The following is a 12280-nucleotide window of genomic DNA, read 5'->3' on the forward strand; positions in this document are numbered from 1 at the left end:
TTGTATTTACTTAATGATCTCTCCAGTGTTAACTGGAAAACACATACCCCTCCATGACACCTGAAGCCAGCCACTGCATGTTTTTATCCTATTTACACTGAATTTGGTTTTATGGGTTACAACAACTAAGCGCAGAAGCGTAATAAGAAACCAAAGGATTATGCATACATCATTGGATTGGGTTATAGTGTGTAAATATATAATAATCAAGTCTTTTTTGTCAGTCGACCTTCATCAGACAAAATACGTCAAGTTTAGCATGCTGGTTGTAGTGCTTCGCTACGCTTGCCTACATCAGGATGTCACCTGAATATCAACCACAGAAAGTTAATGGATGCAACAACTGCATCTCTGTTTTTAATCTTGTTTGACCTTTGGCCGCACCGGCCAGCACTGCCCAGAGGAGGCCAGCTTCTTCTTTTTACTTTTGGCTCATTTAAAGTTTTCTTCCTCATGCCACATAACACCCTCAGCTCACTCATTAGGGGTCTGGAGCATGATGTCTATAAAGGCTACTGCACCAAGATCATACTAGACGTCCATCCATACCACATCTCAACCCGCCTGTACTCTCAAAAAAGAAAAGGGCTCCCACAGATATCCATTCAATTCAGGGTGATCACTTCAAAAACATTTTGCCACTACATGAACTGAGGAAAGAATTCATGTGAACAGGAAAACAGATAGGCACCATCAGGAATATGAAAGTCTATAAACAACTGAGCAAAACAAACAAACAAACAAATCAATAAATAACAACTGGGACGAAACTAGGAAATCTGGTGAAACTGTAGAAACACAAGAAATTAGGAACAGGGAACACCAAAGCAAGAAAAAAAACAGAGTAAATGATACAAACGCTTAGTAATATATGTGACCCTGACATTTCAACGGCTTTAAATACATGAGTAGAAAAGGTAAAAACCATCAGAAGGCTACAGGTGTAAATGTGAATTTGGAGGGAGAAACTGACAATGCCATTATGGAAAAAGGTGGACTCGTGCTACCACACACTAGTCTTACTGATAACAATACCATTAAGTGCTCATTCATGTAATGTAGCAAATGTGCTCACTCATGATTCCATCTTGTCTATTATCATCATTTGGGTATCTGACTGCATCGAAAATGTAGAATATATATATTAAAAGCAGTAGTAAAGCATGCTTGCAATATTCCCTTCAGCACAAAAAAATTCGAATAACCTGTGAGCAGGTCTACAGATTGTGTATTTAAAAACCGGAGGTGGAGCACGATACATTTGCCGATTGTGAGATCAATAAGCAATTTGTGGATGAGTTGGCCGGGTGAGGGGCACAACGAACTGTGGTGGACACAGGGCTGTATATCACAGCAGTCTGGGGTGATTTATGATGAACTGGAGAAGAGGGATAACTTAAAGGCCTGGTTCTTCGACAGGCCTTCACTGTGCATTGGATGGCTTTTAGGTGGGAGAGGGTGAGAAATGGTGGGCGCACAGGGCACAGAAATGGGCTGGTGTTTTAACTGGTGCACATCACTGTAGAGGTTTGCACTCAGTTATTTTCTGTTTTTCATATCTTCTGTGTTTTAAAGTACTGTGTTTAAAAAAACTTCCTGTCCACATTTTGCTCTGTTCTAGATCACAACACATTTAAATACCACATATGAGGTAATAAGTGTTATATAACCCTTGGTTAGTTGCCTCATCTGACTTTGGAGTTGGAAAATCTGATGCAGAATTTAGGACTTAGAAGAGTTGTAGTGGTGCAAGAAATAATTTACATAAAACATCTAGTATTAGCTTTGGGTAGTCGAGACCAAAACAGAATCTAACTCTAACTCTCAGTGTGGATCCATCACTGTGATATTACATGTTACATCACAAACTCCATATAAAAACTTTGCTCCAAACAACAACATTTAAGTCCTATGTAGCCTGTAGAGTCCTATGATGCTATATGACCTCCATTGCTTCAGTGCTTATCAAAGAAGCTGGTGAAGATAATGGGACACAGCACACTTAGAAAAACCCTCCTCAAGTCTTTCCCCAACAGCACAATTTCCCATTACTGCAGAGGTCTTTTCTTTCTCTTTCTCTCTCACTCACTCTCGCTCACTCTCGCTCTCTCTCCTTGTTCAAGTGGCTAGGGGTTTCTTGCCTGATAAATCTCAGTGGGTGCACCAGGTCATCATCTGTAGATTAGAATCAGCCATGCAGACCCATCACTAGAAAAGGGACATCACTTTAATGCCCCTTTTTTACATCATAACAATGGCAGTATTTCCAAAGCTTAAGTAATACTGAATACTAATACATGTCAGCAGACTCACAGAGAGCCATGTGCACTGCAGACAAATGGAGGCTGGTCTGGTGAGATGGGGCCTGTCCTGCACACCATACACTCCCTGCCTCCGTCACGAGGATATGGAATAAATCAGGCCATTCTGTAAGCATGAGTGATCTCTTGTTTGGTGCATTTCCATTATCTCCTGCCTTCTCAGTCTCCAAAGACTAAAGGGATGCCTTTCACCTAGACTTGGCAAAAATGGTGGCAGGGATGAATAAATATAAACAAGGTTGTTTACAAACACCTCAAAGAGTATATGTTTCATCATACTATTGTTATAACAGTAAATACAACAGATTATATAATACCCTATATAAAAAAAAAACAACTATATAGTAATATCAACAATAACAAAGAATAACCCTGGACCACAGAGGATTTTAAAAAAATGGAATGTCTCATACTCTCATATGCGAGAAGCAGGTCTCATACAGAAAATTTTGTTCGGCATAGTTGTTCTGACCAGGCCCATCACCCAGTCACACAAAGCAGGAATAATAAGCATGGCATCCTTTTCAATTATGTGCTTTATAGAAAGTTGATGCCATACTCTAAAAAGGCATGTGAGAAAGAAAAAATGAGAACAGCAAAGATTCAAAAGGGGAACCTTCAACTTGCAAAGTGAAGTTTTAATATTTTATTTTATTTTAAGTAAATAATAATACTGAGTTTTTATGGTTAAGTGAAGAACACATTCTTGGCTAGATTGTTGAGCGCCATCCTCAGGGCCTGAAGACCAACAGCATCGTCTAGAGATTATTCTGCTTTGATACACCCAGGTCAACTCACTGGTTGCCTCAGTATCTACCTGATGTGTCGAATTAGGTGTGCTAAATTAGGGAAAACATTAAACTGTGGTTGTATGGCTCTTCAGGTTAGGAGTCTGGCAGAACCTCTGCCAATTTAGACTGTTGGAATAACTAAATAGTCAAAAGTTAAAACACTGATTCAGCAGAGCATTTTGCATTAGCCAGTTTATATAATCTGATTTCTAATGAGGACAACTTCAGGGTCAGACAAATATATGTCCTCTCTTACTTATTTGCACTTATTTGGTAGAGAAAAAGTCTTCCTAGAATAGTGTTAATAGGCCACTTTAACCGGCTGTTTTTTCAGTTGTTTTCACTGTGTGTCAGTGCGCCCCCTGCTGTCAAGAGAAATAGATAGTCTCAGGTGTAATATTACAAATCTGAATGAAAGCTCAGAAAGAGAACTGATGATGAAAAGCTGCCATGCATTAGATCATTATGGCAGTGCATGCCACTGGGGAGCACCCAGCTAGTGTAGGCAGCCCATCACATGAGACAGTGGTGTTTTAAAAACCAGTGGAGCATCCCAGCAAAGTGGCCTTACAGCTCACAGCAATGCCTGAGGCTCCACGCCCTAAAGGGAAAGCCTGTGTTTATGAGAAAACTGTTTTTATTTACATCTCACAGATTACAGAGAAGGAAGAGAGCACTGAAGAAGCTCTAGAACTAAGTAATGTTATTAAAATGAGCTTCACTTCGACTGGCTGAAGGATGAGTGGCTTAGCAGAGATTTGGTGGTGAGACTCCAAAAGGTGATTGGGTGGAAGGTAAATCACTGGCTACCAGTGGGGGGTGACTCACTTGTGTCTCCCCTGGGCACAGCAGCAGGGTTTTATTGCCTCAAGGGCAATTGATTCGAGAGGTAAAAATGTCTCCCGCTCCAAGCTGAAACACTCAACTCCCGCAAAACTCTTCTCATTTTCATAATGACGTACTAGATCAGTGTAGAGCCTGGCCCATTTAGAACAAGATTCAGGAAAAGGATTTGGCATTTTCTGAAGTAATACAACAGCCCTGTTACATTGGACAGTCTCATATACTTCAAATGCCTGTTTATAAAGCTAGTCTGTCATTATTGCCATCATCAGTGATATGTCACTAAAAAAAAGACCAGATCTAACCCATGTCTGGAAAACCAGCTAAAAGTCTAATAGAAATCTAATTCATTCAAAGAGCCATCGAGTGAATAGTATGGCCACTTACTCTTACAGCTGCTGAAGGGGAAACTAATTATGTTTCCTCAGTAAAAGCTAGCTTTCTCAACACTGCACTATCCTTCTTGTGATCTCACATTTTACATCTGACACAGAGTTAATCAAAACTGTTTAAGACTAAAAGAGAGAGATAGGATCGAGTTGTGCTATTTGCACTTCAAATGGGAAAGAGCATAAATTATACAGGCATCTAAATAAAGATCCAAAGGAATGCCGGAGGATTCTTCCAAGCATTATTCCACTCCACCAGGAGAACTGATTCCCCATAGTCTCTGAAGCTTTGGAATAGTATTCCATATTAGTGTTATGTTTTTTCTTGAGGAATTATCTTTGTACCATCAAGAGGGCTATGAGACGGAGGACATATAATCACTATGCCAAATTGAAGGTACTTGAATCTGGCTGTTAATCATTTAGCTTCATGCAAAAAACACAATTCAAAGGCACTCGACCCACTCACACTCTCACATCACTGCACTTGGGCATTGGGTTGGACTCAACTCCATCAATTCAGGATCAGTTTAGGGATAACACTGTCATTCACTGGGTAAAAGTAATTCACCTCATTTATTGAAGTGATGTTCATTTATTAGTTGAATGAAGTTCATTTATTAGTTGAACTTTAATTCATTGGCTGTGCTAAATCTGATATAATTAATTGAAATGAAACTTATCCTAGTAGCATTCGCATTAAAATATTACTGCTCCCATTCAAATATAGCCTGGATAGTCCTCAGAGTCAAGGCAAAACACAGGCAAGCAAATGCATGTAATTAACCTAATGCGATCTGAATACATTTGTAACCGTGTTGTCCCTATAAACTGTTTTCACTAGCAGGTGTGGCAAGCAGGAAGAGCTTTCATGCCCATATCAAGTCCTCTGAGTAATAGCACTATTCTAGGAATAGATCCCATCTGCCCACATAATTGGTCCATTAGTGCATAAAAGGCAAGAAACCAACCTTAGATCTGCACTCTTAGGCTGATATGTTTGACATGGGCTTTAGTGTCTTAAAGCATCAGGGGTGATTAGGGACTGGGAGGGCCTGGTCTAGAAACAGCACTGTCAGGCTTACAGACAGCTTCCTTATGACTGACAGAAATTAAATGTTTGAAGAGCTGCAAAATAAATTGAACATAGTTGTTTTGCTAATTTCTCTGAAGCAGAGACAGCCCCACGGAAAAGGAAAGAATCTTGTTCAACATAGTAAAAAAGAGGAAGAAAACCGATCCGCCAACAGAGGACTTTATCATAGACCTGCACAGGCAGGCTCACTGACCCTGGCACTACAACACAATGACAGCGTTATCACTAGTGGATTGAAGGAAGGTTCAGCCCGATCGCAGAGCTGTGTGGTGAGGCCAAAAGGTTGCAATGTTTTCTCACTCTGAGAAAGTGACATAAGTAAGAGAAGGAAGTCCTGAGGCCTGTGAAGCTGCACTGTGAGGTCCACAGACCCTGGCACATTAACTCACTGACAGGCCTATAGAGTTGGGTGACAGGTCTTGGAGTTCTGTTCATCCTCCCGATGGGCCTGACAGCTCTTTAAAAAGCTTGTTTACATGGTCTTTGGCCCTCTTCACGTCATTGCTGCAATACCAGTCCCCCTGCTTCTCCACTTCCCACTCTTGTGATCATACACTCCCATTGCCTGCTTCTGTCTCACTACAATGCAGTCTATAGGTACCTGTCACAGTGACGAAGACACAGCTGTCAGTATGCTAAACACAACGGTATTGTTTCACTCACCTTGCTCCAGTCTGTGTTGTCCAGTCTATCTAGCCTTGCACAGAATATTACAGCCAGATATACAATATTGATCACAAAGAGAAATAGCTTCATAGACAGCTCCATATTGACTCACAAAGTCAACAATTGTGCAAATATAGGTATGCTGATTATTACACGACAATAAACAAGACATACAAGAAATTCAAAATTAATCTTAGCTCAGTAATCATTGGGCTGCAGAACCCAGTGAAATTAATCTATTTGTCTTTCTCCCTCTCTCTTTCTCTCTCTCCCCCCAACCCCCATTTCATCAGTGCCTTTTCTCGGCAGATGTGTACAGACCTAATCAAACCCAACATTAGCATGATCAAGGGCCAAAAGCCCACAAAATGCCAGCTTTGAAAGGCAGCAGGAACAGCTGTCTGGGAGGCTTTGAACTCAGCGCCAAAGAAAACACTAGATTTTTCTCTTTCTCAGAAATATGGTGTCGGCACTGTTGCGGACACAAGCCAGATGGCACAAAAGCCTTGGTGTGCTGAGCTGTGCCTACAAGTGTTCAATTACGTGGCAGACAGGCAGTGGGGCCATCCAAATCACCAACACAGGGCATAATTAGCCAAACAACAACTCCAGTGCATGCCAAATTGAGACCAGAATTTTTGATATTTCAAAACAGGTACAGTACAGATATCACAATGTTTAAAAAGTAACTTTTCTTAATTTATAAATTACCTTAAGTCCAGAAAAATACATTAGTAGAGTTATTAATGCATTTGTGGTTTTAAACACACACACAGTAAACACATACACACACCACACACACATTATATCACTTTTGTAAGTTGTTCTTAGTTAGAGCATTGGTTTAGTTAGCACAAGTGTAAATGTAAAGTTAGTCACACATGTAATAGGGGCACACCAGAACAGCACAAATGAAAAGCTGGTCAAAAGAACTGCTTAGTTACTCTCATGTAATATTTATAAACAAAAACAATATTTAAACAAAGAAAACAACATCCCAACTAGTGGACCTTTAAGTACCACATGTGTTCTGATCCAAAGTACCACATGTGTTCTGAGCCAAACCTCTTCAGTTGAGGAGCAGCATATGAGGAGCAGCATATTATTTGAGAGCAGCATATGAATAGGATTATTTCAGAGTCTATTTTATGTGTATGAGTGCCATAAACTACATTTCTGATGAAAACTATCAGTGATGTGGATGTCACCTTTCAGAAACGTTGACAAATCAAATTTAGCTTGTTAACGTTTACCTATTAGTTATCCTGATGTAAATATTTGCAATAGCAACCAAGTATTAATTTTATGTACAAAATATAGGGTGGACATTACCAATACAGTTCAGTACTTTATACACATTAGCTTTACTTTAGCAGTACCTTATCCACAAAAGAACTGTGTAATTGCCTACCTGTCAAGAGAAACAAAAAACTACACACACATGATGTCTTTAGTATGATGACCAAATTGCTAAGGGTTCCTGTGGAATGGAAAGCAGCTACTGACAGTTACTAAGTTTGTCATGTGACTAGTCATGTGAGTCTGAAATATGGAACTCGATCTGTCAGTCATTTTTTGTGTAGGCCTAAATCTTTAAATATTTTTACACTTGGCCTATATTATATTACAATTAATGTGTCCAGCCTCTAAAGACAAAGACAGGCTCTCTAATAAATACTTACCTACTTATTGATCGGCATCTTCAAGTGTCCCTCATATTAGCTCTTCATATTAGACTCCAAAGAAACAAAGACCTGATTTCTGTGTTTTTGTCGCTTACACATACTCACACACAAGCAAACATATATGCACGCGTGTGCGCGCACGTGCATACACACACACACACACACACACTCACATGCACATACATGCACACACATACTGCCAAATGAGGTGGCACATGGCAGGGTGGGGTTCTGTTATAGGGAACTGAGGCCAAGCTACTCAATAATTTAAACACCAGTCCAAGCCGATATCAATCTCAGCATGGTACATCTGATATGCCACCTGATGCTTTTAGAGAGAGAGAGAGAGAGAGAGAGAGAGAGAGAGAGAGAGAGAGAGAGAGAGAGAGAGAGAGAGAGAGAGAGAGAGCAGATAAAGCAGAAGTGAAATGGAGTATGAGAATGAGAAACAGAGGTGAGAGAGAAACAGGGTAAGGGTTAGGGCCAGTCAATAAAGTAGTCAGGCAGGTTATAATGCTAATAGTGCCATTGTTACTAGAATATCCACTTTTTGCTGTGAATATCTTTGCACATCTAATAATCTTTACAGCCTCAGTCCTGAAAGCTGAGAGAGGTGCAAGGTAATCCTGTGATTTGTTAAAGCCTTAATGAAGAATTTTCCAGTATTTGTATTGTTGCAGCAGAAAGCATGGCAAACTGTTAACAGGGCATGTTAACAGGGCCTATATGTTACACATCTAAAAGCTGAACAGGAAGATGCAGTGAGTGATGACTGGCATTTTAAGCTTCAAATTCAGAGCAGGTGTTTGTGTTTTGGCATGACAGCATATGCACATTTCCAGGCAGACTGTGTTTTAAAAAGGTCGTGCTCATTCTGGGGAAGTGACAGAACAGAGGCAAATTCGATGAGCATCCTGTGTTTCTCTCAGAGGGAAGCAGTGACAGAACCGTTCGCCGACACCCGTTTGAAACCTGCAAGCTACAAAGAGTGTGCTCAGATCCGGGCACTGACACAGGGCACCCAGTCGATCATGGCGCAGCGTGGTCCACACACTTTTATCCATACACCCACAAAGTGGTTAGTGTCAATACCCAACACCCTCTCTTCTAAAACTCCTTAACAGATTCAGCGCACCACCTAAAGGAACAGCTAAGCACTGCGGTGGTCGTAGATGCACCAAGGTAATGACTGCCATCTGGACTACTTTTACATCCTTTTCACTGTCATACTCCAGAGACTCCCATACCTAGCAAGGAACAGTAAGAACATTTAAAGGCATTTAAAGGAATAATTTAAACTTAAATTTGCATTTATTTCCACTCAAATGAATGCCACTGAGAGCGTGTTTTTCATGTATGCGTAAAGACTATCACCACAGTGTTCTGACATTTTTCATGGCCATGCAAAAAATATTTTTTTGCATGCCTTGTTCTGTGGGATGAGTAATGTAATTGACTGGGAAGACATTAATTAATAACCCCCACCCTCCTATTTATATTACATTAAACCCACCTGCACAGTGTTTCTGAAAAATGGTGAAAATGGTTATTGTGTTTTGTAAACAACCTTATAAATTTTCTATAAGAAATAATGCTTGATGTAAGACATAGAGCTCTGCATCAAGAAAACAGATGCAAAGAGTGTGTCTAATAAACAAAAGGACATTGTGAGTTCATGCTTCTTCTAATGTTCCTGATAACATCCTGAAAATCAATGCTCACTAATTAGCACAACACAAACTACAAATCACTCGAGTCCAGTAAAGTGAGTCACTGTCTAGCGCAACAAACAAATTGTACTAAAAGTGTTTTAGCATTATTAGCAGAGAATAGGGGTTGAAGAGACTGAAGTGGTTTCATGATGGCTGTCAGCTCAGAATGAGAAATTTAAAGAGTTTATTAAATTCAAATAAGAGTGAGAATAAATCGTAGAGAAAATTAAAATTAACAGTAAATGTGGGATGCCATGAACTTACAATTAAGCATGATAAGAAGACCCAAAGACAAAACAATAGGCACCCCTCCACCTGGTTTCTGTAAGGAAGTGCTTTATTCTGTTGTCAACTCACATTGTAGTAGATATACTCTACAATTATTAGATTCAACTTGTCATTAAATAACATGATATCACTTGATTGAAATAAATCCTAAAACAGGCATGCAACCAATAACAAGTAAACAAATTCAAAAGTATTATTCCCCACTTGAAAATGTTCTAAACAATTTTCATTCAAATTCATCTAGGATGTGATACTTATGTTATCTAAACAACACCTTCAGGTTTTCATTTAGCTTTACCGTTAAACTTAGGCACCACTGCAAATTCGACTGGATGATTTTGCTCTGTGCTTGTGAACCTTTTTGAAAAATAAAAAAAATAAATCTTTCTTCCCCTTTTGTGTCTTCTAGGTATATTCTGAACGTCCGTCATGGGCAACCTACAAGTAGTTGGCTGGGGTGGTGTGGTGGACTACAGCAGGGGACATCAGGGGGTGGTGGGAGTAGCCATGGTAGCTGAGATGAGTTGAGGCTCACTAACAATATGACATCAGGGGTAGGTGCACCTCGGCAGAAAGAGAATAGATTATTAGGCATCTCCAGGTATGAGGGTGAGTCTAGGGTCACTTTCTCTGAGTGGATCTGCAACAGGAAGTTGCCGGCATAGCAATAACCTCCGTTTACCTCTTCTATTACTTTTCCTTACAAAAACATCTGTGGTGGGCAGAGTAAACCTACATTAACCACAGGAAACATGCAATGACCAGCATAAACCTGTAGTGGCCAGACTAAACCTGCAGTAACAGTATAGTATATATACACATTTTATATATATAGTCTGAATGTGGAAAGCATAAGTGTTTTCTTTCATTAACGAAAAAGGTTTTTTGTTTGGTTTTTTTTGTTTGGTTTTTTTAATGATATCGCTGTTATGCCTGTTAAATACTACCAGCCTGTATGAATTATGAATAATAATAAGTAATATGGAGCACACATACTGTTATACTAATAAATATATCAGAATATGATTTTTGGTATATTATTCTGAATATGCTGATTGTGACTTCAAGGTAATGAGAAAATAACATTTGAATGTAAATCATTACAGAATTCTTAATATCAAGAGAAATTATACACTATACACCAGAAGACAAGACCTTTGCTCATAGATGAAATATTGCTATGAATCATTCAACATGTAATTTTTATTTTTACTACTGCAAAACAGAGGTAAATGAATTAATTTATAAAAGGTTCATACAGGCCAAAAAATATAGGGCTACCTGAAGGCCATGATATAAAAACAGATGCATCTGTTAATGTAAAAGAAAGGAAAAATGAGAGCACATCTGTTCACCTCCCTCTGCTCTGACTGTGGTCTGTTAGACTGTACACTAGAGTAAATACTTCATAGGAATAGAAAAGAGACGAAGCAAGAGTATAACTGAAAGTGGGAGAGAAGAGAAAAAGAGAGTGAGTGAGAGAGAAGGTTGTGTGTTAGAGATGAAAAGGAAAAAATAAAATATTGGCAGAAAGGGTGAAAAAGTGAAAAAATAAAAGCAAACAGGACATGCAGAGATGAAAGAGTGTATGTGAGAGAGAGAGAGAGAGAGAGAAAGAAAGAAAGAGAGAAAGAGAGAGAGACAGAGAGCGAGGGAGCAAGAGAATGAGAGGGAAAAAAAGACAACCCAAAGAGAAAAGGACAAAGAATAGACAGAAAGGGTGAGACAGAATGAGCAGAGGAGACAGGCTGAGCAGGAGCATTCAAAGGAAGGGTGAGGGAGGGAGGGATGTGCAGTGTGTGTGTAAATGATGGACAGATGGACTGTCTCTGACATGGAGGATGCAGAGGGATTGGGGCTGTAAGGGCCAGCAGAAGCCAGGAATAGTGTCTGCTACATTCCCTAAGAACTGTGTAGTGGTACATGTCAATGGTAGAGAACAACTTACCTGCACAGCACACAAAAACAAACAAAACCTAAAACCAGCCAAAAGCTCAAATTGTTAAGTGAGACTGTGACAGGCCATTCTGACTATCTGTGTGTCAAAAAATATCTTTGACTGACAGCATGCATTTATACAGATGATGACAATGTTCTCTCTCTCTCTCTCTCTCTCTCTCTCTCTCTCTCTCTCTCTCTCTCTCTCTCTCTCTGTGTGTGTGTGTGTGTGTGTGTGTGTGTGTGTGTGTGTGTGTGTGTGTGTGGCATGGATTTCCCTTAGCAGCACTCCTTCTCAGTCATAAAGTCTCAGTCTCAGCCTTGGCCATCATCTGCAGCAGCCCTTCAAGATACAACCACATCACATTTGTCAGCTTCCAAACAAGATCCTTCAAATGATACACATACACACACACACACACACACAGGGACAATAGACCACTTAAAGAGCCCCAAGCAACACTGCATCCAACCCAGGCCTATTCTGTGATAGAATGTCAATAAGTTGGTGAGATGTGTCACAGCTTTCAAACAGATCAGTGCATTCAAAC

Source organism: Electrophorus electricus, chromosome 15, assembly GCF_041902795.1.
Source record: "Electrophorus electricus isolate QZ-2024a chromosome 15, ASM4190279v1, whole genome shotgun sequence".
Classification (NCBI taxonomy): domain Eukaryota; kingdom Metazoa; phylum Chordata; class Actinopteri; order Gymnotiformes; family Gymnotidae; genus Electrophorus; species Electrophorus electricus.